We start from the raw sequence: 14,796 nt of genomic DNA, 5'->3' as shown, positions 1-14,796 counted from the left end.
GCCTTCTCTGTATAATATATACATTAGGAACCAATGATGATAGCGGAATAAAACTTTACACAAATACGGTATTTGAGAAATATGTAAATGACGTATAATGAAATCTCGATTATCACTTTACCATGCGAGAGTATAAAATGTTCGGTGACACCCGATCTTAGCCCTTCCTTACTTGTTTTTCTTCTACTTTATTGCCGTAGACACCGCTATCGTGGTTATAGCGGAGTTTACATCAGCGCGCAGTGGTTGACAAAATACCAATTTCTTTATTTATATATTTCTTTGGCGCAGCGATCTGAAGATACAGTTCAAAAGAAAAATCCTCCTGATTGAAAAATATATGTGTATATATTAGGGCGGGTCGATTTAAAAATCGCCCATTGCTCTATGAAAATCATATTCTAGGGATCAAAATAAGATACTTTGCCGAAGGAACCATATCTCTAAAACGAATTTTGATGTCCCCCAATTTGGGTCGAACCTTTGAGTAGGGGCAAATTTTGAAAAATCCCACTTTGACCCGCCGCATGCACATGGAGCTGCCTTCAAATCGCATTTACATGTTCCAATGTAAAAAATTGTTTCCAGAGATTTTACATACTCTGTAAATTGTTGGGTGTTGTTTCTTCTCTTGATTTGCTCTTGATACTTGTCAAGCAATTTATTCAATTTATTACATACACTTTTTTTCAGCATTATTTCCATACCAAGTTTTTCCCAAATTCCAATCATCTTATCTTGTACTTGAATAGTGAATGATTTATGGGAAAACTTTTTTTGTTCTGTTTTAGCACGTTCGCTTAAGTAAAAATAATATCTCAAGATATCCAGATTGGTTGGTAAATTAAGATCAGTAAAATCAGTAGACACACCAAAAACAGTAACATCATGCGTGGGTATATGACTTATTGGGTTTTCGATAGTTGTTGATGTAGTTGCTTCATCTTGCGGTGCAGAGGATGGTGGATTCATTGTAAACTTTTTGAGGTAATAAGAATGAAATGGTAATTGTAAAGTAAGACGCGTAGGGTTTCGGTTGTTAAATAGAACTCAGCTCTGGTTGCCCAGAGCTCCTTTATTTATAGCATTCCTTATCCTAAATTATGTATGCACCACATGCTGAGTGCATACACACGTCTTAACACTAATCTACTGTACATACCGACAGTATGTACGCATATCTTAAGCATACGTGTTTTCAAGAGCAAACACAATTGTCTATTGTTAGTTTAAGATCATTTGCGATCTTCAGGGCAAACATAATTGTCTATTGTTAGTTTAGGATCATTTGCGATCTCAAGGGCAAACACAATTGCCTATTGTTAGTTTAAGATCATCACTTAAATTAATTTTTTTCATTTACATATGTTCGGACTAAATAAATTTCTTAAGAGAAAAAAAGAGATATTATTATAAATAAATAAATAAAAATAAAGAAAAAACATGGTAATTTAGCTGATTTTTTCATGTAAATCACCAAAAATGGTGATTTTTTGAAATGATTGTATGGGGAACCCCCCATGGGAGTTCCAGGGGTTGTGCCACTGGTATGGGTGGATCGGCCGTCCAAAGTTAGTGGGGGTCGGTCATACATTTGGACTCGATTGGAGCACTCTAAATGGGTCAAAGTGGGATTTTTCAAAATTTGCCCCTACCCAAAAGTTCGATCCAAATTGGGGGACATCAAAATTCGTTTCAGAGATATGGTTCCTTAGGCAAAGTATCTTATTTTGATCCCTAGAATATGATTTTCATAGAGCAATGGGCGATTTTTTTGCCTCCCCACAAATTGACCCGGCCTAGTATATATGTTAAGCAAACGCTTATTTTACGAGATATTTCACTTTAAAGTTCAAAATTCCAAAAATTCGAACATTTCAACAAGCTATTTCACTACATTTAACACACTTTACGCATATTTTTCACTTCAAATTAATTAAACTGAACTCTAAACATTTAAGCAAGTACCAGAGAACGTACATATATTATATAACATTACGTATATTATATTCGTTCTCTGCTATACTATACAATAACATTACATAAAGAAATAATAAAGTACTTTGATTACCCCTGGTATTGGCTCAACTAGGGTTATTTTTTTAGATCGCGTCCGAAAACGTGAGCTTATTTCAATGGTAAATTTTAGAATACCATCCTCCAACTTCGGGGTTAAAATGGGTATCTACGGATAGAGGAGGTCCTCCAGATCAAGATAATATAAAGTCGCTGCTGACTTTTGGTTTTTGAGATAATTACATTTAAAGTTCAAAATTTCGACTATTTAAAATGCGTGTTTCTTCTATTTATCATTAATTTAACACTTTTTTAACTTTTATATCGACCTCCTCTATCCGTACATACCCATTTTAATCCCAAAATCGAGGGATGCTATTCTAAATCCCAACCTATTTCGATCCCTAAAGTATATATTTAAATATATTAACGAAATAATGTAAGAAAATTTAGTTAAACATTATGAAATGGCTTATGTTATTTATACGAATTTTTGAATTATTAAACGCGAATATTTTACAAGGGAGCAAGTCGCGAGTGCGTCGACTGTTTGTTTGAGGACAGGATATATTTCGTCTTGCTCTCGTTCACCGCCGGACCCATTTGCTTCGCTTTCTTATCCAGTGTGGAGAAAGCAGAACTAAGGGGGTAGATGTTAAGGACAATGATATCAAAATCATCGGCGTACGCCGGCAGGTGTACACATTTATAAAAGATTGTACCTCCCCGATTCAGCTTTGCAGCTCGAATAATTTTCTCCAGTAGATATATTCAGATGTAACAGCATAAAGGTCGCTTCTTTTCGTGCTATCAAAAGCAGCTTTGAAATCGACGAAGAGGCGGTGTATGTCGATTCCCTTTTCACTGGTCTTTTTCAAGATTTGGGGCTTTAATTTTTACACAATACACTCAATAGGATCTTAGATGCGATGTATAGAAGGCTTATCTCACGGTAGTTCGTGCTGATTGTGGGGTCTCCCTTTCCTTCGCCGCCGTATTTTAATAGCGAGGCACGCAGTCCATTGGCCCCCACCGCTTTGTTTTTCTTCAGACGGGTAATTGCTATTCGAACCTTTTCATAATCGGTCAATGGAATGTTCGCTCCTTAGTTGTCGATTGATCGAGGCTAGAACCTCGTAGCGTACGCACGTCTCCAACACTGCATAGGTGTCTTCTGTTTATCACAACATGATGCATTTCGTTGGAGGTTTTTCGATCCGGAGACAGCCAGGTGGCTTGGTGAATTTTCTTATACCGGAATCTAGTACTACAAATAGCTATCATTCGAGCACCGTCGCAGTCGATCAACCTCGACCCATTTGGGATGTTTTATCAAGGAGACTGAATTTAACGACTATAATGTCAAAGATATCTTCTTTGTTCACCCTGGCGTTAAAGTCGTCATGGCATCGTGGCGGGCGCAAATCACATAGGTGCGCTCCAAGCGCTCATAGAACACATCTTTGGTCATACTGTCCTTCTCTTCCGTTGGGGCGTGGGCGCAAATCACTGATATTTTGAAGAGTTTCGCTTTATTGAGGATTGTGGCTAGACGTTCATCCACCGGGATGAATGGCAGTACTCGACGACGGAGTTTCTCTCCCACCACGAATTGTCTTACCGAATTTGCGCTCTTTTAAATGGCCGCTGGAGTAAATGCCACAAGGACCTACGTCTTACGTCTCAGTTTTTGTTCCATCCATTTCATTTCTTGGACGGCGGTGATGCTAGCCTTTTCTCTAATGACGACATCAACCAGCTGAGCAGCGGCATCTTCCCAATTAAGGGACCGGACATTTAAGGTGCAATCCCTTAAGCTTATCTTCCGAAGCTGTTGTTTCCTTTTCGTTGGTAGGGTGCCAAATCCAGCACAACTCTGTAGCGGGGATGTTTCGCCTTTTTGCTTAAGCTCACCTCAAAACGGATGTTTTTGGCTACCCAGGGGATTTTCAGAAACCTTTCCTCGCTGTCATGAACTTCTATACATTGTATATACATATATATTATATATATACATTGTTCCGTAATATCGCAAATTTACATACAAACTGTCGTTGATTATGCCATCAATATTGATCGATCCACAGTTCAAATAATTTTTTTTTTTATATTGGACAACTTCAATATATTTATGTATTTGTATACTATATACTTCGTTTCATGAAAACACATTGAGAATGAATCATGGAAGTGTGACATTAAATAAAGAAATTGCAAAAAACAGAAAACATCATACATAAAGTGAAGCGAAATCTTCTGCGTTGTAAACTAAAGTCCAGCAGTCGAATCGCAAATATAATTTCATAATGCTCCAAAATGCAGTGAAAACGTCTTCTAAATTCTTCCATTGTTTTCTTTACAGTGAACAACTTTAGATCGCTGTGGAGAACATCGTTTCTTACATAGAAAGGAGCTCCTCTGTGGTGGAGTGAACTTTATATTTTAAAGCTTGAAATACTGTTATATTTTGATTTGCTACACTGTCTAAGATTTGAATGCCATACGTCCATATTCGCACAGGTATTATCTTACAAATTAGCAATTTTTTTTCAAACTGAGACGGGGTCTGGGCCTAAGGAGCCAGTATAGCTGCGCCAACTTTAACCTAAGCTTTGTTCTTTATATTTTTACGTCATCTTTTCAAGTTCTTCGGTCTTCGTCGTCCATGACACCATAAATATATTTAAGACCTGTCTCTATTATATTAACTAACACTCTTTTCTTAATTCTATGATCTGGAGTGAGTGTACTATATATGTATAGCTGAGTTCTAATATACTTAATTTTAGCCATTAAAATTGGATTCGGTTCTTTTTCTTTCAGGGTTATCTCCTCTTAATTTGTCTACTATTTCTTTGTACATTGTTGTATTTATAAGATATGTAATTCTGTCGTATAGTTTCTTTCAACAAACTTTACTTTTTCTAGTATCAGAAGGGAATAACCATTTCCGTGACTGAAATCCATGATTTCTATACGTAGTCCAGTCAAAATAGGCTAAATTGTGACTGTTTGAAGTATCACTGTTTGAGTAGGTGCCCACTTCACTTTGTCGTTGACACACTTACCACTTTCACAAATTGCAATAAAACACACGGTTGAGGTATATAAAAGTAATTTCAATGCTGATTTGATATTTTATTAATTTCGATTTTCCAATGGCTTTACAACAGAGGATGTTGAGTGTAATGTGAATAATACTTCGGAACTATTAATACAAGTTTGTCTTAACCAAAAGGCGCGAGGACCACAGCGGCGATGCGTAAGCTTCGATTACAGATCAAAACGAGACTGACTTAAACTTTTTAGTTGACCCTTTTCACCAGTGTGGTATGTGTTTGCGCGTGTGGATGTCCTCGCGCGAGTTACGTCAGTAACAACGACGGCAGCTCCAACTCCAAAACCACAGCTAAGGCTTAGCCTCCACAATTAAAAAGCCAATGCACGAAAATACATATAAACAATCAAAAACGAAATATGCCGATTAAGCATAAACAGCAGTTTTAATTATTGTCGCTTATTACTTTGTAGCGACACTTACACTATTTATGTACAGAACGACACTTAAGCAATATGTTTGCATAAGGGTCGTTCACTTTATTATTGTTTATATTACTTTTCGAGCATTGACCAGTAAATTCTGCATATGCAGAATTTGTACACAAACAAATAAACAATAAGTTATCGTATAACAGCTTAGCAGCTGAACAATTTGATTATTATAAATAGCAGTGACATTGACATTTCAAGTTTAGTTCAGAAGAACCAATAAAGTAGAGTGCAGTTAATTATAACAACTTTGTGTTTTTATTTAATCTTGGCTCTACACACTTAACTGGCGCAGTCACGGGGTTACTTCTCTCAAGAAAAGTAACTAAAACGAACAAAAGCTAAACTGTTCAAGTGAAATTTAAATAAAATAAAATAAAATTAAATTAAAAGTTAAAATATAACTAGCAGTCGAACGCCAATAAAATAAAATAAAATTAAATTAAAAGTTAAAATATAACTGGCAGTCGAACGCAGTCAAAAAAAAAAAAAAAAAAAAAAAATGGAAACACATAAAACAGAACAAGCAACCACATCGGCAGTGTCAATAGAAGCTGCAGCAAATCAAACTCCATCTGCTGCAACACGTCACTTGCCACATAACAATCCAACTTTTCAATTACCACTATCGGAAGCACTAAAAGAAGCAGCGAGAATCCAGGAGTTCCGAGGAGATAATACATACGACGTCACATCATTTATTAATGAAGTCGAACTTTTCATCGACTTGTTTGCCGGTACCAACGTGGAGGAGTATTTTTATAAGCGGCACGTCCAAAAAAAAATTCAAGGAGAAGCAGCTAACGCAATTAGAGCCCTCGACAATCCAAGCTGGACAGAAACAAAACAAGAACTCCTGAGGAATTTTGGAGTTCGCGAATCGTATCATCAACTGTACCACAAGGCGCTGAACGTAAGAAATTATAATGTAAGTCAATCTTTTTATTATCTTAAAAATATATTAGATAAATTAAACAATAAATATTATCAAGACACGGGAAAACCAAAAGAGTTTTCTCCGGCAATAAACGAGGCAATGATATTAAAAACATTTTTGAGCAGCATGCCAGTGCATCTAGCCAGCATAATACATAGTAGAAGCATAGGGAATCTTAGAGAAGTATATTATTGTCTGGAGGAATGTGGTCTGGTACAGAATAAAATTAGTACAAATAGCAACAACACACAATCAAATAATAGCAATAATTTTAGGCCAAATCGCAACCCAGTAGATCAAAATAATTATCAAGGCAGGCAAACAATTAACCGGTTTCAAAACCAAAACAATAATTCGAGGCAAGATAATCCCCAAACACAACAACAATTTTCAAGAAATTTAGGAGCATATAGAAATCCAATATACACAAGTAGAAACCAAAATAATGTCGCTCATCTTCAAGAAAATAATACCGATACAGAAGAAACTGGTGAAGTAAATTTTCAATTAACCAGCGAGAACAACAGTTACCGATAGTAAATTTAACAATAGGTAAAAATATAATTAAATGTTTAATCGATACCGGTTCTACGACAACCCTGATCGACGAACATTCGTTAAAAGAATATAAAAGGACTAAATTAGTAAAACCTAACATATATAGTACACTATCAGGACAGACAAAAGTAGACTTTGAAATTATAACAGAAGTACCTCAAGAATTCAATGACCCGAATAAAATGGCTTGGAAGGTAACGTCATTCAGAAATAAAAACTTCAACGGACTAATTGGTCAAAATATATTTAAAGCATTAAATGCAAAAATTAATCTTGAAGAAGATTTTCTTGAAATTAATAACAATAAAATAAAATTCATAAATACGAAAATCCCTACACTGGAACCTTCAACCTTAAATTTGGAAAACGTATTAAAACTCTATAGAGATGATATGAATGAGGAAGAGAAAAAATATATAGATTTGATTTTGCGAAAATATTCTAATATGTTTTACAGAGAAGGAGAAAAGTTAACCCACACACATAATATAAAACACCAGATAATAACAAATACGAATAAACCTGTATATTCTAAAATATACTGGTACCCAAAGATACACGAAGAAGAAATTAAAAGGCAGGTGAATGAAATGTTGTAGCAAAACATTATTAAAGAAAGCTTTTCCCCTTACAATTCCCCAATTTGGATAGTCCCCAAAAAATCGGATAATTCAGGGAAACAAAAATGGCGTATTGTTGTAGATTATAGAAAACTCAACGAAATCACAGTCGATGATAAATTTCCTATTCCTAATATAGAGAATATATTAGACAAATTAGGAAAAGCAAATTACTTTTCAACAATTGACTTGGCGAAGGGATTTCACCAAGTATTAATGGATGAAAACGATCAAAAGAAAACTGCCTTTTCTACCCCCTTCGGGCATTACGAATTCATCCGTATGCCATTTGGATTGAAGAATTCCCCTTCCACCTTCCAACGTTTGATTAACTCGGTACTTAGGGAATATATTAACAAAATATGCGTTGTATATCTCGATGATATACTCATTTTTAGCACTTCCATAGAAGAGCATATGAACAGCATAAAACAAATTTTTGCAAAATTAAGGGAGTTCAATCTTAAAATCCAAATAGACAAATGCAATTTTTTTTGCAAAGAAACTGAATATCTTGGTCATACTTTGACCACAGAAGGAATTAAACCTAATTCAACAAAAGTTGAAGCCATTCAAAAGCTAAAAAACAAATAAAATCATTCTTAGGTATAACAGGCTACTATAGAAAATTCATAAAGGATTATGCTAAAGTAGCCCACGGACTTACAAAGTACCTAAAGAAAAATACCACAATTAATATAAAAGATACTCAATATATAGACGCATTCGAAAAATTGAAAAAAATGCTCATTAACCCTCCGATTTTGAAATACCCAGACTGGTCTAAAAATTTTAAACTAACAACAGATGCTAGTGATAATGCAATAGGAGCAGTCCTTTCTCAAGAAAATCACCCCATCGCTTACGCTAGTAGAACCTTAAACGACCACGAAAAACATTATGCTGCAATCGAAAAAGAATTGCTTGCTATCGTCTGGTCAGTCAACTATTTCCGACCATATTTATATGGCAAACCATTTGAACTCTTAACAGACCATCAACCACTTGTTTGGTTGCACACAAAGACGAAAGGAAAGATATTAACCCAAGACTCCAAAGGTGGCTCTTGAAACTTGGCGAATATAACATACATATTAACTACATAAAGGGTAAGGAAAATAAAGTAGCCGATTTTATGAGCCGAATAAATAGTCAATCAGGCAACATATTAAATACCGAAAACGTTGAAGAAGATAACACCACCTATCAAAATTTTACACCACTCAATACAGTAGTTAACAGATTTGCAACTCAAATTATAATTACAAATAATAAAACGCAAGACACGAAAGTAGCAAACGGTAAAATCAAAATATATATAAATTCAAATGATATTAAGACTAATTATATGGCCGATTTGTTTAGACAACATATAAAGTCGAAAAGGGTAGGAATATATACCGAACTTCCCAATAATTTATACAAGCAGGTTCAATCCAATCAATGAAGATGAATTATTTAAACAAGTTGCTAAATATCATATTAATGAAACAGGACATGCAGGAATAACAGAAAATTATGAAGGTATCAAAACAAAACTTTACTACAAAAACCTCAAAGTTTTCGTGCAAAAATATATAAATAATTGTGATATTTGCAACAGATCAAAATACAGTAGGAACCCTATTAAAGCAAAATTTAATATCACAGACACAATTTGATGTAAATGAAATTGTACATATGGATGTTTACACTATAAAGAAACATAGCTTTATCACATTCATTGATAAGTTTTCGATACATGCAACAGCCATACATTTAGAAGACAGAAATAGTAACACAATTATAGAAAAAATTAGAATGTACTTTTCAATGAGAAGTAAACCAAAAAAAATAATTACTAATAACGAGTTCAACTCAATAAATGTCAAAAATTTCCTAAAGTCAGAAGATATTGAAGTACATTTTACGAAACCAAACAACCATACCGGGAATGCAGACGTAGAAAGGTTGCACAGCACATTATCCGAAAAATTTAGAACACTTGAAACACAAAATTCTCAATGGTCAACACAAGAAAGGGTATACAAGTGTATCGAGTGGTACAATAAATCCATACATTCCACAATAAAAACAACACCCTTAGACATAGTAGAGGGAAAGATAGAAAAAACTCTAATTAAAAACAGAATATTAGAAGCAAAAAACAAAATTATAGAAAAAAGAAATGAAAATAGGGAGGAATTCGTACAAAATAATCACGAAGGTTATGTAAAAAATTACAAAGCACTTAGGCATAAATATGAGCCTCGTTACAAAAAATTAAAACTAGAAAACATATACCCAAGCAACATTAAAAGAAAAAATAAATTTTCAGGGGCAATGGACATCAACAGGTATATTAATCCTGATGATAATACCACTAGTAATGTCAACATTAATAATCCAACCCATCAACGAAAACCATAATGGATATGTCGAAATAAAATTAACTGATGTACAACTAATTGCGGACTATACAACTATACTACATATTATAGATCTTACTGAAATCGAAAAGACAATAGAAAACCTCCAAGAAAACGTAGAACAACTTAAAATAATAGATAATAAGGAACTTCTCTTATCAGAAATAAAGAAAGCTAGGACTAGACTACATACCCTCCAGATAAACAAAAATAAAAGAGGTCTACTCAACATCGTAGGTTCAGGTCTCAAATGGATAGCTGGTACCATGGATGATGAGGACAGATCCGAAATAGAAAATCATATAAGTACAATAGATGAGAATAACCACAACATGATAGAAGCTTTTAATAACAATATACTGATAAATAATAATTTCAACGAAACTATGAGAAAACTAGCTAAAACAATTGAATTGGATAGGCAAAAAATTACAGAAAAATTTAATAGCATAGATCAGTCTAACAATGATATTCTTTCACAGTTATTTTATATGGATATTATGTTAAAAATAAAAATTTTAAATGATAATATTGAACATATTCAAAACAATATCATTGCTGCAAATAGCAATATTATGGTCAATAATATACTAACATCAGAAGAAATACAAACTTTAGAAATCGATTTCTATAAATTGCAAAATATTAAATTAGGCGTAGCAAAATTTAAAAGTAATAAAATTTTGTTTTTAATAAAAATACCCAAAACAATTGTAAATGTAAAGAGATATTTTCTATCACCACTTGCAGACAATAATAAGTTTGAAATTAACTTTCAAGAAACAGAAATTGTATATTACAATAATAATACATATGATTACTTCAATAATCCTAATGTAAATAAGCTAAGAAAAACAAATCTTTGTATATTCAACAATAATGTATGTCCAAAAATCAAAAATGTAAAAGCAGAAATAAAAGAACTCGAACTTGGTGTCATTCTTGCAAAAAACATAAATAACACAAAATTAATAAATACTTGTGATGAACGAAATGTAACATTAAATAATAATAATTTAATAATTTTTAGTAATTGTAAAATAGAAATAAATAATGTAATTTTTTCCAACTATGATAAAACATTTAAAAATAGCTTCGTTAAATTACCCACATTTTTGTACAATAATACAAAATTAACCTTATCATTAGACGAAATAGTCTTGAATGAAATAGACAACATCAAAAATATCAAAGAATTAAAATTCGATAAAAATATTCACTCAACATCAATCATTATAACTTTTGTAATCATATTATTGATTATAATTATCACTGTGAGTGCTATTGTCCACATATACAAAAAAATCCCCATTCCTTAGAATAAAAATTCGGGAGAATTTTCAGGAGGAGTTACGTCAGTAACAACGACGGCAGCTCCAACTCCAAAACCACAGCTAAGGCTTAGCCTCCACAATTAAAAAGCCAATGCACGAAAATACATATAAACAATCAAAAACGAAATATGCCGATTAAGCATAAACAGCAGTTTTAATTATTGTCGCTTATTACTTTGTAGCGACACTTACACTATTTATGTACAGAACGACACTTAAGCAATATGTTTGCATAAGGGTCGTTCACTTTATTATTGTTTATATTACTTTTCGAGCATTGACCAGTAAATTCTGCATATGCAGAATTTGTACACAAACAAATAAACAATAAGTTATCGTATAACAGCTTAGCAGCTGAACAATTTGATTATTATAAATAGCAGTGACATTTACATTTCAAGTTTAGTTCAGAAGAACCAATAAAGTAGAGTGCAGTTAATTATAAAAACTTTGTGTTTTTATTTAATCTTGGCTCTACACACTTAACTCGCGTGTGGGTAGTGTTGATGTGTGGGTCCTGTGGAATGTAGGTTCTGTGTGTGTGGTGTATTGGTGGTGGTGGTGTATTCGTGTAGTGGCATTACGGGGGGCGGCTTATCTCATTTAGACATCCCGGCCCCTCTAGGCGAATATTCAGCCTAGCAATCTTTGTAGTTGCTGGAGAGTTGCCACTACGTTGCTGAGTCCAGTAGCGGGGCGATGCTGTGGCGCTTTTGGACAAGGCCTGGTTGGTGCAACGTGGTGCAGACGCCATTGATGGGGCGCAGGCCGGGCTGCAGTAGTTCGCGTCGTACCGTCCGGTTTGCTTGGGTTGATCTACCCGTGCTTGGGGCAGCTGGCCGACCTAAATCGCATCGTGGGGTCCTGTGCAGCAGCGTGTGATGTGGTCTGCCACACGTGTGGCATAAATCGGCAGAAACACACTCCTGCGTCCCATGCGTGTGCGACAGGCAGTTGAGGCAGTGCTCATGTGCCTGGGCCACACCCTTTCGTTGTGTCGATGTTAGCTCCTTAAAGAGCCCACAATTCTGGAGTCGATGTTTCCGGCGACATAGCGGGCGTCGGATGCGACGCGGCTCGACTGGAGCGGATGGTGTTGATGGGGCTGCTCGTGAGCCACTACCAGAAGCGGCAGTCGATACAGTCGCATTGCCCCGTTGGTTGCCGACCGAACAGTTGGTGTTGGGATTGTAGGCATGTCCACGTCCATCTTGATCTCAGTAAGAAATTGTATTTGAATATACATGGTAGTATATAAATAGAATGTGTGATTGTGCCACGTTATGTGGCATGACTGGGTCGTCATATTGACCGACCATTTTTTTGTAATTTTTATTGTTATTGTTAACGGTTGGTTGCGGGTTGCGACTTTATTGATTTATTTTCATTTGTGTTACGGCATTATGTTCGGATTGTTCAGTATCGGATTTTCGTTATTATCCGCGGTTGGTAGAAAGCATAATTTAACCAGCGGTCTGGTGAGTATTCCGCTTTGAGTACTGAGATCAACGACGCGGATGTGACCGTCTGAGCCATAATGGAGCTTTTCTATACGGCCAAGTTGCCACTCGGTAGGTGGGAGACAATCGTCGTTAATAAGTACACAATCTCCAAGCTTTGGCGCATTTTCTGGTGTTTTCCATCGATACCTCTTGTGGAGGTCCTTTAAATAGTCTTCTTTCCATCTGAATGGGTGCTCCTTTGAGAAAGTACCCTGGTGTTAAGGCTGTGAGATCTGAGGGATCTTGCGAGATTATTAGGTAGTTAAGAAATCGTTCATTTGTTGCCACGTTGGGCACTATCTTCGTGATGAGAGCGATTACTTCCACAAAAGTAGCGATTTTTCTGGCAATGCGGATGTGCATATATTTACCAGAATGGGGTCCCAATTGTCTGTGGGAATATTCTGTGTCGCTAGAACCGACAAGCAATTTGAAACTGTGGATTGAAGTTTTATAAATTCTTCGCTTGTTTCTTTCTGAAAAGGTTTAATAAGAACTGTTGATGGTTTGAATTCAATGTACAATCAATGTACAACGTTACGGTTACAGTTAGGAATCTATGACACTGACAACATCATTAAGAAGGTTGCCATATTAATATATAAGATTACAATTTTAACACTTCTTCTTAAGCTTATATATCTACTTTTTAACAAAACTTTAATTTAATCCAAGCATTTTTACAAAATTACAGTGCTTTTGCTTAGACAAAGACTTTGTTAAGATATCGGCAACATTCTTATCTGTGGATACATATTTCAAATTGATTTCATTATTTTCAATTTTTTCACGAATGAAATGATACTTAATATCTATGTGTTTTGTACGCTTGTGGTGAATTGGATTGCGAGCGATATGTTGTGCGCTTATGTTGTCACCATATAGCGTTATTGGTGTTGAGCTTGACCAGCCTATCTCACTTAATAGTCTGCTAAGGTATATTGCCTCTTTTGCTGCCATTGCTAAGGCTACATATTCAGCCTCAGTGCTGCTTAAAGCTGTGATGTTCTGCTTCGTTGAGGACCACGAAAAAGAACTACCTCCTAAGTAAAAAGCGTACCCTGTGTACGACTTTCTGTCAGACGAATCGTTTGCTCAATCAGCGTCGGTGAAACCCTTTACGTCTTCACCAGTCTTGCAATATTCAATGGACATGTCGATGGTGCCCGATAAATAACGTAGTATATGCTTAGCTGCTGTCTCGTGTTCAATGTGCGGATCTGTATTGTGCCTGGAAAGTTTGCTTACTGCGTGCAAAATATCTGGCCGACTCAAGACCGCTAAATACATGAGAGAACCGATTAGTGATTGATATTCAGTAGCATTTACCTTCACACAATTTTTTTTGTGCATCCAACTTGGAACCCAGGATCAAGTGGTGTTGCTACTGCCCTGCAATTTTGCATACCAAAAGAATCGAGAACTGCTCTGATGTACTTCTTCTGGTGCAAAGAAATCGCACCATATTTTTCACCTTTTCGTTGTATTTCCAACCCTAGGAAATAACTTACAGTACCGTAATCGTGCATCTGGAACTTTGCTGCTATCTTCTTCTTAATTTCTGCTATTTCTTTTTCGCTGGGACATATGATGATCAAATCATCAACGTAGACTGCTATATAACTATACTGCTGATTGTTGTTGTTCACGTACAAACATGGCTCATGTCTACACCTAACGTGCTATTCCAAACACGGCCGGATTGTTTCAATCCATAAATTGCTTTCTGTAGCTTTAACACCTTTTCTGGATACTTCTTGCTGATAAAGCCCTCTGGTTGTTTCATGAAAATATTTTCTTCAAGTTTGCTATTTAAATACGCGTTCGATATGTCAATATGATGCATGTACAGCTGTTTTTCTGCAGCTATCG

This window comes from Bactrocera neohumeralis, unplaced genomic scaffold, assembly GCF_024586455.1.
Source record: "Bactrocera neohumeralis isolate Rockhampton unplaced genomic scaffold, APGP_CSIRO_Bneo_wtdbg2-racon-allhic-juicebox.fasta_v2 cluster09, whole genome shotgun sequence".
In the NCBI taxonomy this organism is placed as follows: Eukaryota; Metazoa; Arthropoda; class Insecta; order Diptera; family Tephritidae; genus Bactrocera; species Bactrocera neohumeralis.
This window is presented reverse-complemented; position numbering follows the sequence as displayed.